Consider the following 23,589-nt stretch of genomic DNA (forward strand, 5'->3'; position numbering starts at 1 on the left):
GTGACCATTATTGCTGGTCACTCCTGGTAGTGCTCGGGGGAACAGGGACTCCTCCAGTGCCTGCTGATCCCCTCTGACTAGTTTGTAACAGGCCACTAGATCCCCCATAAGCCTTCTCTTCTGGAGGCTGAACAGGTTCAGGTCCCATAGCCTCTCCTCGTAGCGCCTGCCCTGCTGACCCCTGATCATGTGAGTGGTCCTCCTCTGGACCCTCTCCATGTTGTCCACATCCCTCTTGAAGTGTGGCACCCAGAACTGGACACAGTACTCCACCTGCGGCCTGACCAGTGCCACATAGAGGGGGAGGATGACCTCCTTGGTCTTGCTTGAGCTGCATCTGTGCATGCATGACAAGGTGCGGTTGGCCTTCCTGACTGCATCCCCACACTGCCAGCCCATGTTCATCTTGGCATCAATGACGACTCCAAGATCATTTTCTGCCTCTGCCCTGACGAGAAGGGAGTTCCCCAGCCTGTAGGTATGGTGCTGATTGTTCCTCCCCAGGTGCAGCACCTTGCACTTATCGGTGTTTAATCCCATCCTATTCTCATCTGCCCACCCCTCTAACCTGTCTAGGTCTGATTGCAGCCTATTCCTCCCTTCTAGTGTGCCCACATCCCCCCACATCTTAGTGTCATCAGCAAATTTGAACAGGGTGCTATTTACCCACACGTCCAAGTCACTGATGAAGATGTTGAACAGTGTGGGCCTGAGGACAGAGCCCTGAGGACCCCACTGCCTACATCCCTCCAAGTTGAAATAACCCATCCACCACCACTCTCTGGGTGCGGCCGTCCAGCCAGTTGGTGACCCATTTGACTGTGCAGATGCCAACACCACAGTCCCCCAGTTTCTTAATGAGAATGGGGTGAGAGACAGTGTCGAAGGCCTTCCGGAAGTCCAGGAAGACTATGACCACTGCTACCCCTGCATCTAAGGATTTGGTGATCTGGTCATAGAAGGCTACCAGGTTGCTCTGATAGGACCTGCCGCTAATGAACCCGTGTTGGTTTTCCCTAACCATAATCCCTTACCCCTTGTGGACATGTGCCAGAACAATTCTCTCAAAAAGCTTGCCTAGGATTGAGGTAAGACTAACTGGCCTATAGTTTCCCGGGTCCTCCTTCCTCCCCTTTTTGAAGATGGGAACCACATTGACCCTCTTCCAGTCCTCTGGCACCACACCAGAGCACCATGAGTGCTCATAAAACCGTGCCAAGGGTCCTGCAATGACCTCAGCCAATTCCCTCAGTACTCGAGGGTGGAGATTGTCCAGACCAGCTCCCTCCAGAAGTTCCCTAACTAGTTATATATCCAGTCCCTCCAGAAGTTCCCTAACTAGTTCCTCACTAACCCTTGGCTGAGGTGTACCTCCCCTTGGGTCTAAGGGGGTCCCAGAGGGGGGGTGGATGTTCCAGTCCCTGCTCAGGAAAATGGAGGCAAAGAAATCATTAAATATGTTAGCTTTGTCATCTGGTGTGACAAATTTCCTAGCTTGTCCTGCAGGGGTCCCACATTACCCGGAACCTTCTTTTTGCCCCCTATGTATTTAAAAAAAGACTTCTTGTTGTCCTTGATCTGGGAAGCTAGTTCTAGTTCCATCTCCACCTTGGCCTCCCTGACTGCCCCCCTGCATCCCCGAGCAACTGCAGTATAGTCCTCCCTGGTGATGGCCCCTCCCTTCCATCAGGTGTGCACCTCCCTTTTAGCTAAGAGACATTCCCGGATGCTTTTGGTGAGCCATGGGGGCTTTTGCGCCCTCCTGCCCCCTTTGATCTGTGTTGGGATTACCTCTCTTTGGTCTTGGAGCATCATCTCCTTAAGGAGCAACTGCTCTTCTTGGACACCTAGCTCCCCTCCCCTCTGAGACCTCAGTGCTTCCCCAACTATTCTCCTTAGCTCATTGAAGTCCGCCCTCCTGAAATCTAGGGCTGCTGCCTTACTGTAGGCCTTAGCCACTTTACACTGGATGCTGAATTCCAGCAGGTGATGATCACTGTCGCCCAGGTGGTCGAGCACCCGCAGCCGCCTCACCAAGTCGTCACCCGTGGCCAGCACCAAGTCCAACAAGGCATCTCCCCTGGTGGGGCTGTGCACCTCCTGGGTTAGATGGCGGTCCTGCATTCTGGCTAGGAACCTACATGAGCAGTCAGACCTGGCTGACTGCTCTTCCCAGCAGATGCCTGGAAAGTTCAGGTCACTCATGATGGCCACATCCTTTGACCTAACTACCTCCGTGAGCTGACTTAAGAATTCCTGGTCTAGCTCTTCCCCTTGGTTGGGTGGTCTGTAGTAGAACCCCACCATTAAATCTCTTTTCCCTCAACTGCCCTGTATTTTAACCCAGAGCACTTCAGAGCGTTCCTCCTCTGATTCTTTGCTAATTGACGAAGATGTGTATTCCTCCTTAATGTAGCGTGCCACGCCCCCACCTTTCCTCCTTGTCCTATCCCTCCTGTACAGCCTATAGCCCTTGATATCATATCTTGTAATTTCCATGTGTTCAGTTTAATCTTAGTGTAGCATTTGAAGATACCAATTTCCAGTTTATGATCTCCATCCAATCCCAGTGCTTGAGATGATAGTCATGTTTTTTTCAAAAGTTTTGTCTAATCTGTTATTGTGCATCTATAATATGCATAGACCCCCAACTACATTATTTTATTAAAGGGCTCTTCCTTTTCTAATCCAGTGATTTTTAGGATCATACAAAAATTGAACCAGAAGTGAAATGAGTATTTATTGAATATTTTAAAAGGAATAGGCTTAGAATCAGAAACAAGCTATTAAATCTCCCAGATTGAAATTCTATATTATTTTTTTAATTATCAAATATATGGTGACTCCTATAGTTTCATAGTTTCTAGGGTTGGAAAGGACCTGAGTAGATCATCTAGTCTGCCCCCTGCCATGGCAGGAATGAGTACTGGGGTCAAACAACCCCAGCAAGGTGTACAACTAGCCTCCTCTTAAAGACCCCCAGGGTAGGAGCCAGCACCACTTCTCTTGGAAGTTGGTTCCAGATTCTAGCTGCCCTGACCGTGAAGTAGTGCCTCCTGATATCTAGCCTAAATCTACCCTCTGCCAGCTTGTGACCATTATTGCTGGTCACTCCTGGTAGTGCTTGGGGGAACAGGGACTTCTCCAGTGCCTGCTGATCCCCTCTGACTAGTTTGTAACAGGCCACTAGATCCCCCATAAGCCTTCTCTTCTGGAGGCTGAACAGGTTCAGGTCCCTTAGCCTTTCCTCATAGGGCCTGCCCTGCTGCCCCTTGATCATGCGAGTGGCCCTCCTCTGGACCCTCTCCATGTTGTCCACATCCCTCTTGAAGTGCGGCGCCCAGAACTGGACGCCACTCTCTGGGTGCGGCCGTCCAGCCAGTTGGTGACCCATTTGACTGTGTGAATGCCGACACCACAGTCCCCCAGTTTCTTAATGAGAACAGGGTGAGAGACAATGTCAAAGGCCTTCCAGAAGTCCAGGAAAACTATGACCACTGCTACCTCTGCATCTAATGATTTGGTGATCTGATCATAGAAGGCCACCAGGTTGGTCTGACAGGATCTGCCACTAATGAACCTATATTGGTTGCCTCTAAGCATGATCTCCCCTGTTGGCCCCTCGTGGATATGCGCCAGAATAATTTTCTCAAAAAGCTTGCCCAGGATCGAGGTAAGACTAACTGGCTTATAGTTTCCCGGGTCCTCCTTCCTACCCTTTTTGAAGATGGGAAATCCTGTTGAATTCCTACTTTATAGAAAATTCTGGCAGTTTTTTTCCAGTTGGTTTTTAATCAAAACAAAACAAAATCATCCACAGAAAAAAACTAAAAACTTGTTTGGATCTTTTGGAACCATGCTTGACATTCTTTTGACATTTTGGGAAGCTGGCTGCCATTCCATATCTGGAGTACTAGACATCCAGAGCATATATTTGAGAGAAACCGGTATCCCAAGGAACCTTGGAGCCCAGCAGCCTGAGGAAGTGGGCATCCAGTACATAGAACAGGGGTCAGCAACCCCCGGTACACATGCCAACCATGGCTCACAAGGTCATTTTGCTTGGCACACCACTGCCAGCCCAGGCTCTAAGCAGCTGCTGCCAGCCATGGAGGCCAGGCTGCTCCCAGCAGGCAGCTGGGAGGCTGCAAGCCCTGCTGCAAGCAGACCAGACTCCATGGACTGGCTGTAGCTGGGAGGCTTCAAACAGCTGCTCTGGGCTCCAGCATGTTGGCACTCCAGCACCTTCCAAGGTAGATGTATTTTTTTCAGCAATCTGGCCAAATAATGTTGCCTACCTGCAGCATAGAAATTTGGGCACCCCATAGAGCTAGCTAGTCAGGAGAACTGAGAAGTCCAGAGCACTAACAGACCAAGGAGATAGGAGGGTCATTGGCCTGGCAGCCAGGTTGCCTGTAGAATAAAGAATCCCAGGCAACTGGAGTAGTCAGACAGGCAAGCTCCCAGGGAATTGAACACAAATTGAGGCAGCCTGTTAAACCAGGGGCCCTCCTGTCCACCAGGCAAGGGTGAATGAACTGGTATGCTAAATGCCAGCTAACCTAGTTTCTCACTAGCAGGTGGGTAGGCAGGCTGGCAGGAAACCAGGCTAGCAATCTGAACATCAGCTTGTATTTAAAGATCTGAAGGAATTCAGATTTCCATCAATCCTTTCAGTTCCATTTCTTGACAGAAAACTTATGAAGAAGAACAAAAAACATTTATAAAGTCCCTCATGTAATGGTTAAAGAATGTATTGTAACAACAATATTTCATTGTGTCAGAATAGATTCTAAAAAACAGAGCCAAATGCAGCGAGGAAATAGTATATACAGATGAAATAGTATATACAGATTTTCAGCTGATATAAATGGGTATTTATCTATTAAAACCACTCCAATTCACACCATTTGAGAATCTGGTCTCATGGGACAGGAATTATCTTTTTGTTTGGCTTGTACAGCATCTAGTTGAATGGGGTTCCATTTTAAGAGAAGGGCTCCTAGGTTACAACAAAAAATAGGATAAAATAAAGTGAATAAAAGCTCATATAAATTACAGGCTTAGTGCACATTATATAGAGCCTTATTAGTACATAGAGAATAATAAATTTTAAGGTCTGCAGGAATTGTTATGATCATCTAGTCTGATCTGTATAACATGGGCCATAAATTTCACCCTATAATTCCTGCATCAAATGCTGTTTCTTGTGATTGGCTGACAATAAGAACACTGATTATTTCATTTTCATTTTATTCATAAGGAATAAAATGGTTGCCATGGTCTGTCATATTTGTTATTGTCAAGCTGACCCAATTATCTGTATAGTGTCATGTAGTGCACACTCAGAGGTAGTAACCAAGATAGGAGATGTTTTAATGCCTGCTATCTCCTACCACGTAATAGGTCCTTTAGGGCCTGCAACTAAAAATCAGAAATGAAAAACATTGAAACATGGAGCAATTCTTTCTAGCATGAATACATTGTCTTAGAGATAAAGATTTAAAAGCCCTTAGATAAATGCTTATACAATATGTGAAAAGAATTTTTGTATGGCATACAAAATCCATTGAGGCTTAACCTATGACCTGTTCTTGCAGAAACCCATGAGGGTATGGTGATAGACATTCCATAAATCAATGAAATAAACAAGGAAGTTAGTGAAATGAAAAGATAGCATGTCTACACAGAAGGAGCACCGGACAAACTTTTGGTGCAAGGCTGAAAAAATCATATTCTGAAATCCTCCAAGAAAAAAATAAATTTTCATTCTTAATGCCTGAAAGTTCTCTTTCTTATTTCTCTATTCTCTGGCAAGAGCAGTTTCATCCAGATTCATTGGAAAATGGGCGAGACAAAAAGACTGCTATAATCAGAATGCAAAGATAGAAAGAAAGCCATAGAAAACTGACCTTAAGTCTCCATTTTCTGTATGCCCAAAATGCCAGTTGAAATTAATGGGAATCCTTGGGTGTACATAGAATGCTACAGTGGTCCCTTTTCTGGAGCTGCTTTAGAAGCTGGACCCCTGGGAAGCCAAGGGAGGGTGATATGTAGGGTATATGGGGCCAGTAAGAAAAGAAAAGGCTAGGGATATTGGACTCAGTAAGGTGGCTGCTGTCTTGGAGAGGTTGTAGCTGGGGCTTTTGCTCTTGAAGCTGCACTGTCCTGCATCCATTTTTTCTAGTGGTTCAGGTGGGGTGGTTAGAGTGCTGTGCTAGGAAATAGGAGAGGATCTTCATATGCCACTACCCCAAGAGCAAAATACAAATGCGTTAATATTCCATAGAGCTGCATACATTTAGAGCTGTCTGTCTGAAGCAGGTAAAACTAACTATTAACTACCATCTTTTTCTGAGTGGTAGTACACATTGCTCAGTTCTTCCCATACCTGATACTTTTGACCTTTTGATTTTTTTTTCATATCAATCTTTCTACATAAAAACATTTCTAAAATTGCATACATCCATAATATTTGTCTCCTCTCCTCACAAAGGGCACATATATCCATCACAATAAAAAAATCTACCATATTACTTTAGAAGCAAGAAATCAATCTGATTTGCATAAAACTTGTAGCATTCTTATTATTGTAGCACTCAGAGCTGTAATCCTCAAATTGGGTTCCTACTTTGCTATGTGAAAAATGTTTTAAAGTATAAATCTCTAGTTTTAAAAACAGTTGTTCAGTAGCACTTATGGTCTAGGTTTATGGGTAAAATTTTCAAAACTACTTAAGGCTTGGCTGCTCTAAAGGATTTAGACGCTGTAACCCTGAGTTAAGTGCCTCCCTGTACAACACACATGGACATTTAAGCACCTCATAAGGGGATCCAAACTAGTAGGCATGCAGGGGACACTTAAAGACAGCATCATGAGTGGGATGTTACCTGACCAAGCCAATAGGCAAATGCACAGGATAGGGTGTGCCATAAATACCACACATCTCCATACCTTGGGTATTTTAATCTGCATCCAAAAGAAATCTCCCTGAATGTAGGTGCCCAAATCCTTTCACCCTCCTCTCCCATCTTACAGATAAATGCAATAGCAGGTGCCTATAGGGTGTCCCAGGGTAAAGGTGCTCTCCCCTCCTCCTCCACTTTTTGCAAACATAATTTAAAGATGCATCCAGCCAGAAGAAGGATGGGAGTTCAGCAATTGTGTGCACAATGCCCCTACTCTAGTGATTGGGGCACTTACCTGTTCAAAGGGAGCCCTGGGCTCCAATCCATGATCCCAGGATTTGGTATGGATTATAATACCCAGTATTGGTATGGATTATAATACCCAGAATTTCACATTGAAAGAACGGTCAAGAACCCAAGACTCTTGTCATGTGATTCCGTTTAACTAGTGCTTTAGAGAATTATTCACTCTCTTGATTAATCTTTAATCATTTAACGCAATGTGAAACAGAACAACCAAAAGGATGACCTATTCCACTGTACATTACTCTTTAACTTGAGATGCTTTCCTAGGTGACTGGAGATATAGGTTTGATTCCCTCAGGCAGAGGTAGGAATTGAAACAAGATCTTGCCAATCCTGGGTGAGCAACCCAACTGTTACTCTACTGGATAAGAGGGAGACAACATCCATTCTTCTGTTTCATGAGAAGTGACGTGAACAGATTCAAAAGAAAGGGCATCAGGGACACCTTACAAGAGATCAGTCCAAGGTAGGAATCCCAAGAGGTGAGAGGATGGGATTTAAGAAACATCTGACCTCAGAATTTCCCCCATTGGCAGCCTCAGGCAGCTCCTTTTTAGCTTTTGTAAATTCCTTTTTAAAGTAACCAACTTTCCTCCTGCACTGATTAGGGACCTGAAACACCTAACTCAGGGCTTTTGTATGACACTGATGGTGATGTGGCTAAGAATTAGATGCCGTGACACTCACTGCCTCTAAGACCAATTATAGATTTCAGTTTGTAGCCTAAATTTCACCTTCAGAACTGACCTAGCTCTTCAAAAGGTTAATCTCAATAGACTGTACATTTTTTTATGCCAGCACAAAATGCAAGTGAACAGACACTCTTGCCCCTTGTCATGTAACAAATGCCCCCAAATGTTTGCAAGATAATACCTGGTCACAGATTGTCATACTTTAATTCTGAGGATGTCTGTGTATTTATGCTGTGATAGTACTGCAGAGCTGGTGAACTAGCCAGTCCTCTAGGCACCCCAATTTCTACTTTGTGACCCCAATCCAGGTCACTCCAGCACTATATCTGGTCGCTCTGGTCCTGGCCACCAAACTTTAATGCCCACTCTGACCTATTAATTGCCCTGCATGGCAATTAGCCAGCTTTTTTGTTTGTTCACCACCCACTCAGGACTACTATCATAGCCAACATCCTCTGGTCACTACCAGTGTAGGATGTCTGTGTTCCACACAACCAGCTTGCCTCCCTCTCCCATGGTTTCCCAATCTAGCAAGTTCAGTGCTCAGACCAAGCACAGCAGCAACCAGACCAAGGAAGAGGTAACTGATCTCATTGCCATCTGGGGTGAAATTCAATTCAGAGGGTGTTCCAGTCAAGCCAGCAAACAAGACTGTATCACTGGATTACAAAGGAAATGGTGACCTGAGGACATGATCATGACTGCATACAGTACTGGTCCGAGTGCAAGGTCCTGAGGCAGCTGTTTGCAAATGCATGTAACATCAACCAGTAGTCATGCACATCAAGGGTCTTGTGTGCCCACTATGAAGCGCTGTTACCCATCTTTGCTGTCAAAGATGCCTTACAACCTTCTGCTAAAATCTGCATTTGCTTATTCAGCCTGGGCCACCATACAGATTGTTGTGTTCTTGCTGTGCATTTGTTTATACCCTGGTATCCTTCATGGATCTTTGAAAGCATTTCTTCCTGAAGCACCTGAGTAATCACAATGCCTCTTCCTTTAAGGAGCAGACCTTTGACTATATGGAGATCATTTCAGTCCTGCCAATATGGTTGCAGGTCTTTTGGAAGTTGTGTCCTGTGGCCCCATGCATTTTGACAAAAAAAAACTAGTTCCTACCAAGCGTAATCCTATCATTTCTCCTTTCTCATTTGCTCAAGTCTAGTATCAGATGCTGGCAAGGCTATCAAACATAGTCAAAATATATATTAATATATTTTTCCCAAGTTATTTCTTCTCCTGTTGGTGGCTGCCTAACTGGTGCTTCCGATACAGTATCTGCAGCAATCAGCAGTTTCCCTAGTAGATGTTCAATAGTGAAAGAAAATCACATTAGTTGTACTTGAAATCTCTGAATTCTGGGTGGAAGGTCATCCAAGACTTTGGATCTCAGCAATGCCACCAGGGATTTGTGATCTGTTTTCTATTTTAAAACTCAGGCCAAGCAGGTAAGAGCTGAAGTGTTCACAGGCCCAAGTGACTTCCAAGACTTCTTTTTCCATTTGAGCATAGTGTTGTTCAGTGTCTGTAAAACATCTTGATATAAACGCAACAATTCCCTGGTGTCCTTCTACTTGTGCTTGAATGAGTACTGCTCCAAACCATATAAAGAGGCCTGCTCTGACTATCATGTGATAATTAACCAAATACTGTCTCAAACAAACAGGTGCTGATGCCACCGGTTCTTTGATTTTTAAAGAATACTGAATATTCCTTCTTGTGTATCCCCCAGACCACGATATAGCATCCTTTAACAAGTTCTCTTATGGATTTTGTTAGCTGAGCTAAATTTGGCAAAAACTTTCCAAACTGGTTGGGCATACCCAGCAATCATCTTATGACAGGAACATCGAGATTCGGATAAGGCATGTGATGCCTTTTTTTAAATCTAGGTCTGGCTGAATTTCATTTTTCCTAATTATATATCCAACAAATTTTATTCGTTCTTTTTCAAATTCACATTTTTGAAAGTGAGACCAGATTGTTGGAAGCATCACAAAACAGCATATAGATAGAAGTTCACTGGTTATGTCAACGTGCATTTCATGCAGAACCAGTTTACTTGTGAGTAAACTACTCACAAGTAAACTCTCCCAGGCAGTCATCTACATGTGCAGAGATGTGGGAGCAGATATGCTGCTTCTAGCAATGACTGGTCTTGCTTCCTGGGGCTCTGCAAAGGGCCCCTGCCACCACCAGGGGTAACTGGAGGCTCCGGCCACAGCTGTCTGTGGCTGAAGGCTATCTTTAGAAGGCAGCCCCACTCCATGCTCCCTGGCCAGCTGCATTTCTAGCCAGGAGCAGCATACACATTTGCTACTTGCACCATAGCCTCTGCCTCCCTGCACCATGGCTGCTCCAGCCCCTGCCCCTGGCAGTGACACCCAGTGCCCCAGGCTCCTACTGGCCACCACGCTGGCCCTGTTGGCCTGCCACGCTGGCCACCATGGGCTCTGCCATGCGCAGCAACAGAATGCCCAGACCCAATGCACAGGGCTGCCAGGACTGGTGGCTGAATCTCATCCAGTCTGCCTGGCTGGAGGCCTTCCACATGACATGGGCCACCTTCCAGGACCTCAAAGCAGCTCTGCCTGCACCTGGAGTGGCAGGACACCAACATGCAGCTACCCCTGCCCGCAGATGCCCAGATGGCCATTGTATTGCTGAAGCTAGCCCACTAACCTCTGCTAAATGGGTCACCCCCTCAGCATGCCACCTCCCTGGAGACCACTGAGGAACAGTACCCTGGGAGGAGTATGATGCCCCCCAGGACATGCTGGGGAACACCACGGTCTGCATGCACAACTCCCTGGAGGTGGTGGTGGGGTTCCATACCCTGGGATTCCCCCAGTATATTGGGGCCCTGGATGGGGCCCACATTCCTATCACCTGCCCACCCCACAGGGACCACACCTACTAGAGCCAGGGGGCTTTCAGTTTTTTGTGCTCCAAGTCATTATCAACCACTGCATCACCTTCACCAAGGTGAGTGCCAGCTGGGCAGGCAGTGCCTATGACACCTGAATGTTTTGGAACTGTGCCTGCCAACTCTGGCGTAGAACAGGTGCTTTACACTGGGGATGCTGGACCCCCAGCTTGGCACTATCATCGTCCCAACCCTACTTATTGGGGACCCCATTTAACCACTTCTTCCCTGGCTGATGTTGCCCTACACCAGCCAGCTGAACCTCTGCCAAACCCACTTCAACCAGTGTCTGACGTGGACCTGCACTGCCTCAAGGGACATTGGTGCACCCTCACAACCCACCTCAAGTTCACCAAGGACAACATCCCCCAGGTCATCGTCGCAATCTCTCATGCTGCATAACATCTGTGAGGCACAGAGGGAGCTCTTCCTCAAGGCCTGGGTGGAGGAGGTGCAGAATCTGAGGATGCCCCACCGTGGGAGCACCAGTTGTGGTGGTAGTGGCAGCAGTGGACCATGTCCCCCCAGGCTGGTGTGGCTAGCCCATGGCCTGTGCAGGGGCAGCAGAGGCCAAGAGTCCCCCCAAGCTCCCTGCTATTGTGCCCCAGGGCTCAAATTTCCTTCAGGTTTTCAAAGGGCCTGGGGCTGGAGCTGTCAAGGAGGCTCCCAGCCCAGGGGCCCTGGAGCTGAGCTCAGGCTGGTCCCTTAGTGGTGGGGTTACTATGAGTAAATGTGCTCCCAGTTGTTGTCTACACATGCATTACTTCACCTTAAGTATTTGAGAGTAAATTTGCTACTTGCATTTGCAGGTAGCAAATTTACTTGACAGTAGCAAAGTTTACTGCACAATAAATATGTGCACATGCTTACTACACAATAAACTACACTCCCATTTCCATAAAGTGGGCATAAAGCTAAGATCTTCCCACAGGCAATGAACAGAGTGTAACTATACATTATCTCCACAGGTACTACCCCATGCCAGAAAGGTGGTTATCCCTTATCCCTGGGAAAACCACCATGGTGATCATGGGGCTTTGGTGCAACTAGACAAATACAGCATAAATTCAGGTACAATCCCTCCCACATAAATTTTGCCACCCACCCACCTTGAACACCCAATAGGCACACCAAGCACAGTTCAAAAACATGAGCAGATTAAGATGGTTTGGGGCACTGGGCAAGAAAAGGATTACAGGCCTTCTCTTCTCTTCTCCAGGAGCTGGATTCCAGCAGAGAAAGGAACCTCTTCCCCTCTTGCTGCTGCAGAGGTGTTCTCATTCATGTACTGGTGAGTTATGGAGGACCTATTTGCATACTTATTAGAATATTCCCAATGTATGCAAAATAGGTATGTAAATAGTTCTTCTTGTTTGCTTTGTATTGCTCATTGTGGCTGGCCTACGAGTGAATGAAAACTGGGTCAAAAATGAATAACTCATACGATTGGCAACACCTTCCCCCCAGGAGTTCCTGGGCCCAGGCCTGGAAAGGGCAGGGGGAGGAGTATGTAGGGGCACAGGGAACTGGGTGCATTTTTTGTAACAGGTGTGTGGTGGAAAGTTTATGCTAGATGCTGTCAGTGTGTGTGTGCGTGTGTGTGTGTGTGTGTGTGTGTGTGTGTATTTCCCCACCCCCCCAAAAATCCCCAGTTCCTGGGGACAGGCCTAGCTGGCCCACACATTAATCCACCTATGTCCAAGAGGGACCTCTTGGCCAGTTCCAGCCATGCGATGTGTGTACTCTCAGGCCATCTGCTTTATGTGTCAACACATGAGAGCTGCTTTAAAAAGGGCATGTGTAAAACACACCAAACACACAATTTCTCTATTGCAGGACACAATACAGTACAACTTGATCTGTGAAAGCCGTGACATCTCTCTGTTTATACCCATAAACTTTCAGTGAGAGAGACTGGGTACTCTTGAAAACTTTCCACATCATCTCTGATGTCAGAGGCATTTTTTAATATATCACCAAATGACAAGGCAAAATAAATGGATGAAATGGAAAGGGGAAAGCTGAGGTAGTTAATGTGTTTTCACATATTAGAAACACATCTACAATTTCATTAACAGCTTCCTTGTCAGCCCAGAGGAGAACATACTTGCAAAATCTTTAGGTGTCTCTTCCTGAGGTTCCAATCCTGGAGACACCTGCACAGAAGTAACTCAGCTCACAGAAGTGGTTTGCACAATTGGCCCCTGTTCTGTATAAAGGTCATCAGCTGGTCTCAGAACAAACCCATTTGCAGTTTGCTAAACATTATTTCTTTTATGACCTGTTGCATTTTTTTCTGAACCTCTTAAATCAGTGATATAGGAATTGGGAGACAGCAGATGTTTGAAGTCAGAAGCCAGAGAGGATTTTTTTTCTTGTGTATTCCTGAAAAAGCACACCCTCCTATTCTTGAAGCATGTAAAATATCCCTTTAAAAATAGGCAGCAACGCCACTCCCCACAAATTAATTCATGTTTTTTCTTAAAAGTCTAAACAGGTGTTTGTGTCACTGAAGATGCTATATTTTCTCCATGAAAAATTAAACGGGGTCAAGAATTTCAAGTGGATGTATTATGAATTGTAATTAAAGGAGGAAACTCCTTATTTACTTTTCATGCCGCTCTTAAGTTTGGTAAAGCATACAGAATGATGCACCTCTCAGTGAACCAAAGGTAGAAACCAAATAATTATACTAAATTCAGTATGCCTTCGCCCCCGACCCCAATCCCTCCATCTCCCTCCGCCCCTATACCCTCTTTAGCTTTGTGACCATGTTATCTTTATATATCACAGACATTTACACAAATGAGTAACCTTAGTAGCCTCACTGACTTTGTGGACACTGCAAACATTTGTCTGTGAGGAGGCTTGGACAGGATTTCTCAGGTTCACTCCTTTTCTGTTTCCTCTCCCAGTGGCTAAGCCAATTTGATTCTGGGCTATGAAGGAGCGCACTAACCACAATCTAATTAGGACTCCATATAGGTTAAGGGACCTTCTCTATTGAAATTAAGATTCTCATTCACTGACTGAGCTGATAAAGAAAAAGCACTTAGAGAGAGATTTTACCAAGACCTTTCTTTAGGTTTCACCAAGACCTTCGGTTTTTCTTCAGAAAATTTTTAATTGCCTTTTAACTGGCAGTTCTAATGCATTTAAAATACTATTCTCTGGTCCCTGAATAGAGCTACTCAAGATATTCAGGTTACTTTATATATAGTCCAAGGCCTAGTTTAGCCACTATGAAAAAAAATGAGACAAATCTGTTCCATTTCTTATTGGATATTTTTTTCCTTGCTTGCGAACAAATTAGCAGAAATTAGCCCATGTTATAAAGAACCGGTTATAGACAGAAAACACATTTTTAAAATTACATCTTACAGGAAAGAGTTCAGTGTGCTGATAACACTTTAAATAGAAAAAAACAGTGGTTCCAGTGCAACCTCCCACAAGTCTTATCAAATAGTAATTACAGCCAAGGAAATACCTGCATTGTATGATTTCTTACATTAAAAACAATATAAGAAAGATTAACAAGTAAGAAGTTAATGAGATAGCTAATATTCAATTAGTAAATAGAAGGGAAAACCTACCTCAAATATAGGAAAGTAAAAACATTCCGATTCAGTGCTTAAGCAATAGCCTAGACTTCCTTCTAAGTTTCTATCTCAAGCAGAAGAGGGTTTGGAACATGACAAAAAGCTAAATGAGTAAGCCAATCAAAGCTACACATGGGAACTGACCTTGTACTCCTTCCTCCCAACCATGTCTTGAGCAGAGCTGTTTCCTCCAGTATCCTTGACAGATTATTTTTCACCTTTTTAGAGGAAGTGCAGCCAAGTGACTGGTTTAACCCAGGATCACATCCCAAACTTGATCTTTCCATGCACTGCACACTGTATTTAACAGAATGAAATGCACTGCAGTGTGTGGCGCTGTTCTTAATTTCTTACAGACCAATGCAGCAATGGAATTTTACATGCAGGATATTTTTGACTTTATCACCCTGTTGTTCAATATATTAATACCCAATACAAACTGGATTAGGATCTGAGAATTACTTGGTCAGCACTAGAATTTGGAAAAGAAAAATATGGACCATTATCTCTGCATTTTTGTAAATGACAGAATGTCACATCTGAGTAAGAGCTGAATGCAAATGATTTTTTATTCTTCTGGCAGTTTCCTTTAAATCACTGAAGTGAAGCAACCACATAGAATCTTACTGCTGATGGCCTCCTGAATAGTGAAATGATGACATGGTTGGTCCAACTTTTAGCTCTGTATTTCTTCAGTGACTAGCACAACCTGGCCATGAACCAAGATAGTAGCATTATAAACATTTTAAATAACAATAAACTCATAACTGGATCAAATGTCATTGAGCTACAATAACTCATGCTATCGTCTTTCCCAGTAGTTCACAAAACCTGAGGACAATGGGATAGCATTGTTTTCGAACTGCCCCAAAACTCTCTGACCAGTCTTGCCACAGCTTTTGCGTATTTGTGAGATAACCAGTGTCCAACATCAGAAGTCACTTTTCCCCTTCACAATCAGATTTAGATCATAGAGTTAGAAAGGACCATCTTGATCCTCTAGTAGTCATATAGATATACCTGCATGCAGAAAAAGCCTTTCCCCTCCCTCAAAGCCCAACATGCCATTTTTTATTTTGACATCTGAGATGCAACTCCACTGAGATGAGACTGCATGAGTCATCTGCATATTTTTTACAAAAGATGCTGGCATAAAGAAGAAATACTGCTGCCCATTAATTCAATATTATTTCTAGTTTGTGACATTTTTATTTTCCGCATCTCCTTTTGTTATTAGCATCAATTATGCCCTCCACTGATTCTGAATAACAGAAACCAAAGCAGATCCCTGCCTCTAGAACGACTTTATTTTAGTAAGAGCTGGGAGGAAACGAAATGTCTCTCCTGCCTGTTTGGGTGTTAACATTCCCGGGTCCCAGGTAATGATTCAACAACAACTCCCTTGTTTCTTGTTATCCCTCACAAGTGGACCTGGCCTGACCCAGCTGGAAGAGGGTTCCTTTATGCTTTCATATAATCAAAACCTTTAGAAGCCAAGGATTGCCCTTATCTAAAACAAATCTTCAATTGTAATTTTAGTAGTTCCTACATATCACCCTTCCAAATTCTTCTTCCTAGGATTACAGTTGGTCCAGTAAAAGATACCAGCATAAGACATCATTGCCTCATGCTTAATTTCTGGATCATCGTGGCTACTCCATCATTCTTATATTATCATAACATGGAAACACCATCACTACACTGGTCTAACATATACTAAGATATACTTATTGCACATTTTCTAAGGGTTATCTTCACCCCGGAGTGAAGTGATTTATATTGATGTCAGGCTTTATGTCATATGTAACTGAGTAGCTGGAAAAAAGTTCTTAGCAAGTTCTTGGGCACAATAAAGTTTGCACCTGAAAGCTTGCTAAGAACTTTTCTCCAACTACTCACGTGGTCTAATAAAAGATATCACATCTACCCAAAGAACCTTGCCAATGCAAGTACCAGGCATATTCAGTAGCCTGGGGCCAGATCTAAAAAGACTTTGTGACCCAGGTCCTATCCCAGTGCGGTTGAACACCTAAATAAGATTTAAAGACCAGACCCACAAAAGTAGTTAGGCTTGATTTTTAAGAGGCCCACAATGGAGGTAGAATTGGGGGGGGAAACGGGCAAAAGCCTCTTTTGATTATTAAGAATGACAGTGAATGTAATCTGTAAGCCACTAGTCCCAGGCAATAGCTCCAGACATCCTAGATCTTGATGAGACTGATGCTGAAACTCTGTGATAGGGAGTTGTTTGGAGGGCACACTTGATATATAAGCCAGCCCTAGAAGCATGTCTCACAGTATTCCCATGACCTGCAATTTTAAGTGCTTGTACTCACTTTGGTGAAGTCTCAATCTACTTCCCTCTAGACAAACAAGGAAAATGTATGGTTACAGGTGGATCACCTATCGCTATTTTACTTTACTAAAGACAATGACAGAAATTAGGGTCCATACCCATAAAGTCATTTAGGTGCTTACTTCTCATTTAGTAAACAGTCGGTAGCAAGCCCTACAGTTGAAAGGTCTAGCTATCTGACTCCCTTTCCCTATTCCCTGCCATATACTTACGTTAGTGTCTCCAAGTGTGTGGGTACCAATAGCCAGGGATCAGTCTTCATTGGAAAGAACCCAAAGGGCATGAGACTTACATGCTTGAACCTGTGCATGATGCTAAGCAACTGCCACCTCAGCCAGTGACTGCCACCCAGTTGCCTCTTCTTTGACTAGATTCTGGGATAAAAAGAATTATGTCAAAGGCAGTACTTCCTCCTCTGTTTCCTTCCAATATGATAAATAACTTATGCATGATCCCTTGATGAACTGAATAACTACCCTTTTCAGCCCCACTATCCTACCAGATATGCCAGAATATCCTACCCTGGGTTCGGGTGAAGGCAACTTAGTCATCAGGGTCGACATACTATTTTCAAGACTCCAGCAAATAAAAGGGGGGAAAGGAAAACAAGCCAGAGGCAAACAATCCCTTCAGGCTCACCAGCATTTTTTTTCATTGTTGTTGATCACTCAGGAAAGCAACTTTAAGTGCGCAAAAAGATTTTCCTAACGAGTCTCTAATAATATGTTTGTTAAATTCTTAACAAAAAACATGCTATTCAGAGACATCATTTCAATTAATGGAGGATAGCATGAACTGAATTAATACTTTCAAAGCAATACTGCAAGAAAATAATGTAATTTTAGGAATAGATATTGGCAAGTTTGGGGGGGGGTTGCCTTTGCTTTGCTTAAGCAAGATCAACTACAAAAATACAGCCTTTTCTACCCACTCCTCATTGACTACACTTTATACAAATTATTTTTTCAATGTATGTTAGTTATGTACAGTTCCATAACTACCCTTAACTTAAAAAGAAAGAAGGATCTTTTTGTTTGTTTCACAGATTTGAGTCATCCATGTAAAACTCCAGTGGGATCAGGCATTTGTAGTCCTTCCTTTTACTTTGTCTGTTCCAGGCATGTCTTCCATGCTGATCTACAACCACAGACTCTCTTCCTCCTATTAGCCTTCCTTGAATTATTTATAACCCAATGCAAAGTGTAATTTTGAAGCAATATCTGTACTAAGTGGTAGTCACACTGGGTACATCTGCATGTGCATTTTACTGTGGAGTTAGCTCTACTAATTGTCTGAGACAAGAACTATCCTACAGTAGAGTAATTATGTGCTCTTGAACACATGGGTAGATTATGACCAGGGCTGGCTGGGACACGAGTGGATGCTTGCTGCCTAGCCCCATACTGTAGTAGCACCCTTGTCCCTTAGCCAGCCCTCTGTCACTTGACACTGCCACCCGGTGCCCGGGACTGACCCTTCAGGCCTTCTGCCAGCCTAGGGCTGCTCTACCCTGGCTTCAGTTGCTGCAGCCCTGGGCACATGTGAAGATGCTACACATGGGAAGCAGCTGATTCCAGTGCAAACTGCACCAGAGTTCATTCAAGTGCATGTGTAGATGCACCCACTAGAATCACTAAGGTCTAGAAAGTATGTTACCAACATGAGAGGTATCATGTAGCTGTGCTTGTCCACAAACATACCAAGCATTCATAGTCCCATGATCCTGGCTCATATTTTGATCTGAGGTAAAGTAACCTGTCAGTGGTTTACACCTCTAGCAAATAGCCTCTACTCCTCTCTCATGACTTTTGAGCAGGACTGGACCTTAATCCTCTCATTCTCTGCCCTGTCCCATGTGCCCTTCTGCATAACAACAGTGTTCAGCTTTTATACATCGGTGTGCAGGAACAATTTCACTTTAAAGGAGCAATAAATAGTATGAAGTGTGTTACTTATCAAAAATGTTCCATGATGTGGACAACCCTAAAGAACTATTTTTTCCCCAGGAAATCCATATTTCTAGAAAAACATCTAGTTTATGACAAGGACCCGAGAAGAAGGAAAACCAAATTTCCTTTATTTATTGTTAGATCCCTATTTTAAAAGAGTGCACATCCTGAAAGATAAGCATATAGGAGTGCAGTGAATAAAGCACGTCACAGTGTATTTGAAGGCTCATCTTAATTTAAGAGTGCTTTCCCTGTGGCATATAGTAAGTAAATGTTTGTTTTGATTTAATTAAAAAAACTCATTTAAGTATGTGCCCTTATTTTATACACCATACTAAAGTGTGCAATCTTTTTTTTCCTCTTGATATTCCCAAATGGCCCAGACAAAAAGCTGAATACACAAAGGTTTTGCCATCTAGTATCTATAGGTAAACCGGTGATTCTGAAATTTTGTTGCCAGCCCCAGGTTTGCATCAGGCATATCAAAGGCTTTACTCCAGGAGCACAGGAATAAAACCTTCATGTCCACTGTGATAGATGTGAGATCCCAGACGCATAAAAAAAATGCAGGGGTAGTACACTGAGGCAAGTGTGATAGACATTAGGGACACATGGTTCTGCTACACTCATCCCCGTGAGAGTGTTCCTGGGTTACTGATGGGTAATTATAGCAAATACTCAGAAAAAGTTAAGAAGTCTGGAGAAAAATCTTACATTCTGGGAGAAATAAACCCCTTGGCTTGTTCTGGTTAATGAACCTGAACTTTAAGGAAAGGAAAAATTTAAAAGAAACAGCTCTGATCTAGGAAGTTGGGTAGACAGGGAGTTTAGCTTCTGTGTCCAAACCAAAGAATACAGGTACTGGTGCCAGTACCCACCAGGACCCCAAGCACTGGGGCTGGGTTTTGTTGCAGCTAACTGAGCACTGGCTTATTCTGTCATTGTCTTCACAAGAAACCAAAATTGGAGGTGTTGAATGAAGATTACCCTACTAGAGATAATCACAAAGACTTGCAGGGGAAATGTAGCCTTATAACCATACTCTTAACAGAGACAAATAATGAAGATGGCTGAAGGCCTTAAGTTAATGTCCTGAAGGACACGAGACGGGTGAAAGTATAGTTCACACCAGCATTGTGGGATGTCCATTTATGATTAGCTAAAACACTTCATGTGCCAGTGATATTCAGAGCCCATCCCCTTGTCTGAGCTCCCTGTGAATGTGTCTATGCTAAAGAGGGTCTCTGGGGCTCAGATCCCATGCAGGCAAACCTGTGCTGCACAGGGTTTTCTGTAAGTGTCCTCATCATAAGGCTATATGTAATCTTTATCCACATAGCTGCAACCATGCTGGCACTAAAGTTATTCGTGTTTGGCACCAGAATTTCTGGGGGTATATCCCAAAGCCCTTAGTACCTCAGTAACTTGATCTGTTCTGGGAATTAACCTGATGCTGTCTGTCCATCCTGAGACCCTATGTAAAAGTTTACTTAATCCACCAAGATATTTAACTGAGGTATTTCCTGCCCGTTATGCTTCTCACTCTGTCTGTTACAGCCAATGCTAAGGCATGGATCCAGCATGGCTGGATGAACTGTTCCTGATGGAAGTTGCCCTGTCATTGAAGCAGCATAATGCAGATGAGTATGGGAGATAACAGAGGCATTTTACCAGTTGGCAGCAGATGTCAGATCTCATTCGTTCTGAATATTGACAGGACAGAGTGGGAACATCTGCAGTCTAACCCATACTCCCAGCTACCCATAAGCTCATATTTAAAGCAATTAAGGAGCAACAGAGTGGTTAATGGATGACCTGTGATGTGGGGGTTTGAATGCTATCTTGGAAAGTAAGAGAGGCTCTACTTCAAACCTCTGCTGGGTGAGGAAGAGCCTAGAACCTAGGACCTCAATCTTCCTATGTAAGTGCCCTAGCCCCTGAACAAGGGGATAAAAGCAAAGGGGTAAAAATTCATCCCTTTTCTGTTTCTGAGGTTAAGCCTGGTAGTCATGGGTTTTGGCCAACTATTTTCAGGTGCCTAAGGATGTATTTATATGTGCATTAATGTGCTTTTCCTAATGCATATTACATTTTACGTCCAATGTGAGGCATGAAATAAATGCACATTAAGTACATGTTTTTGAAGTGACGCTTAATGTGTAGCAGCCAATTTTATGTGCAATTATGCTAATGCCCTTTTTTTTACATGACACTGTAATGCTCAGTAAAGTAGGCTACCATGCATTAAAGCACACGTGTAGATGCACCCTAAGAGTACTATACATTTGTAAATGATGCACATATAGGTTGTGGCCAGTACAGTGCATATTCAGCCTGTATCATATACGGGAGCACATGGGAGCAGAGTTACACATCCAAGAATAAAATTCCCCTGGGCACATAAGCAGCAAAATGTGCAGCAGATCATCAAACAATGGCCACTTAGATGATCAAGAAAGAATAGAATTTCACCTTAGGTACCTCCTAAGTATTAAAACTGTGTCCTTCTCACCAAGATGCATCTTCCCAACCTCCAGTTTATGACTACATATGTTACGAATCCAGTAGTCAATAAGTGTATGAGAGTTCTGTCAACAGCAACAGCAGACACTTATATATGCAAAAAAGGGATTAAAATGTCAACTACTACACTATCATCTCCATGGTACTATATTTTTGCTATTTGTATCCATGAAACAGCAAACTAACATCCTCAGAGAGGATATCTACATGTGCTATAAGGCAATATAGGCTTACTGTGCAGTAAAATACTATGCAGTAAGCCTTCCTGGGAACATGTCTACATATGCATACTGTTGGGAGCAGATCTGCTCCCAGTGGGAGCCGCCCAATACAGAGCTCCTCCTGCCCTGCTATGGCCCCTGCAGCAGCCAGTGGGGGCTCCAGGCTTCCATGGAGTGCTACCCCAGGGAGTGGCAAAGGGGACAGGGGCTGGTCCTGATTTGCACAGGGCCAGGACAGGTCTGCCAGCTGTAGTGGCAGCTGTCTCCTGGCCCTGTGCACATCAAAAGGAATCTTGATGTGCATGGGGCCAGGACACAACTGCTGCTGCAGCTGGCAAAGCTCTCCTGGCCCTGTGTACATCGGGACACATAGCTGCCAGTGAGCCCCGTACTCAGTGGGGCTTCCTTGCCCAGCAGGGGACTGTCCAGGACCTGCCTTGCTTCTAATACAGCTGCCGGTGACCCCAGCTGCCCAGGACCTCTCCCACTCTTGGGGCAGCTGCCAGTGAATGCCAAGCTAGATAGGTAATCCCTGCCCAGCTGGGACTCACTGGCAGCTGCCCCAGGAGTGAGACAGATCTCAGCCAGGCCTTTTCTGGGTGGGGAACTCCTGCCCAGCTGGGGGCTCATTGACACTCTGAGCAGGACAGCTGCAGACAAGCTCCCAGCTGAGCAGCAAAGCAGAGAGGTCCCCAGTCCCTCCACAGCACTGGGACAGGGAGGCAAAAAACAACCTCATCCAGCTGGGAGCTAAGCAGCACCAGGACCAGGGAGAGAAAATTCCCCATCCCCTGTGGCTCCCTGCTTGTGTGGCTGATCAGAAGCAAATTTGTTCCTGGTCAGTGTCTGCATGAGCCCTACTGTGCAGTAATTATTGCACAGTTAATATAGTGCCTGTATTTATAGTACTAGGTAACTGTGCAGTAGACTAATTTACTGCTCAGTAAATCCCACACAAGTGTAGATGGGGATGCTTTACTGCACAGTAGATTAGTCTACTGCGCAGTACAGCATCTTCTGTAGATGCACACAAATAGTGATAAATTGACATTTTCAATGGTGGTGAGTATGGGTGGCTTCACCATTTTGCATTGTAATCACTGCTTGATTAATTACCACTCTTAACTCCTTAACATACATTCAGATGCCCTATCAAACTGTTATATAATAACCTGTAATGAGTAAGTCATTCCAAATAGCTAAATAAATAAATCCAGTCTGTTTCTGCAGTAGGAAAACCTGAGAGCAGATTTTGCTGGCCTTTAATCTGCTATTCAGATTTAGTTGGGAAATATTATTTTCTGATTTTTCTCTTTAATCAGTGAATTGATTTTGAACAGTTCCCTCCAAATAATATCTCCTCTAGCGATTCAAAACTCAAGGTAGTTTGCTTAGTGTATCCTCATTAATCAAATGACTATATTTCTATTTCCTGATTGGAGAACCATACTTTGGGCAAGGCTACCTATTGTTTTTGTATGTTGGGGTCCTCTGCTAACACTGGCCTTGACCCCAGTCTTTCTCTAGCTAGGCCTCCCCATCTAAACCTACCGTATAGGGTTTGACTCCAAGGTTCCAGCTCCTTAGTCTCGGGATTCGTGGCCCTCCTTTTTGCTCCAATCTGAAGCCCCACAGCCAGGGGGTCGCAAGTCCAGAGCCGGGCAAAGATCCCAGACCTCCAACATCCTAGTTCAAGAAAAGAAAAAACAAAAAAACCCAAAACACATACAGTCGCACCCTGGGTGCACCAGGCCACCCCAGCCTTTTAGGCTTGTCTCTCTGGGGCTGCGCCTGTACCCCTGAATACTGCGCCCTCTGTCACTGTGCCTGTGCACCCCGAACACTACGCCTATGCAGGTGCTGGAGTTCCCATGCTATAGCGGGGCTCCAGTGAGGCCTCCTCCTTCCCCAATAGCCTCATCCAAACCACCAGTATTGTTCAATAACAAAAAAAGAAAATATGAACAGTCCCATCCATGGGCTATAACCGCCACCAAGCAAATATGATTAAAGAAGGCAGCATGCCAGCTTACAGTTTCTCAGGAGTTCGTGCTTCTGCTCCCCTCACTGTCTGGTGCAGTCCTTCTGGAGTTGCTGCCGCTTCTC

The 23,589-nt window shown here is 44.3% G+C and overlaps 1 long non-coding RNA gene across 1 annotated transcript in view; it reads right to left on the reverse strand.

Moving 5' to 3' along the window:
- Nucleotides 1–12,045, reverse strand: part of LOC109319904 — a 103,722-nt gene extending 91,677 nt beyond the window's left edge. The window contains exon 1 of the long non-coding RNA XR_002103666.1: nucleotides 11,945–12,045. This is a non-coding gene — a long non-coding RNA (uncharacterized LOC109319904). The remainder of the gene's footprint in view (nucleotides 1–11,944) is intronic.
- Nucleotides 12,046–23,589: the final 11,544 nt, after the last annotated feature.

This window comes from Crocodylus porosus, unplaced genomic scaffold (genome assembly GCF_001723895.1).
Source record: "Crocodylus porosus isolate Cpor-Errol unplaced genomic scaffold, CroPor_comp1, whole genome shotgun sequence".
NCBI classification, from domain to species: domain Eukaryota; kingdom Metazoa; phylum Chordata; order Crocodylia; family Crocodylidae; genus Crocodylus; species Crocodylus porosus.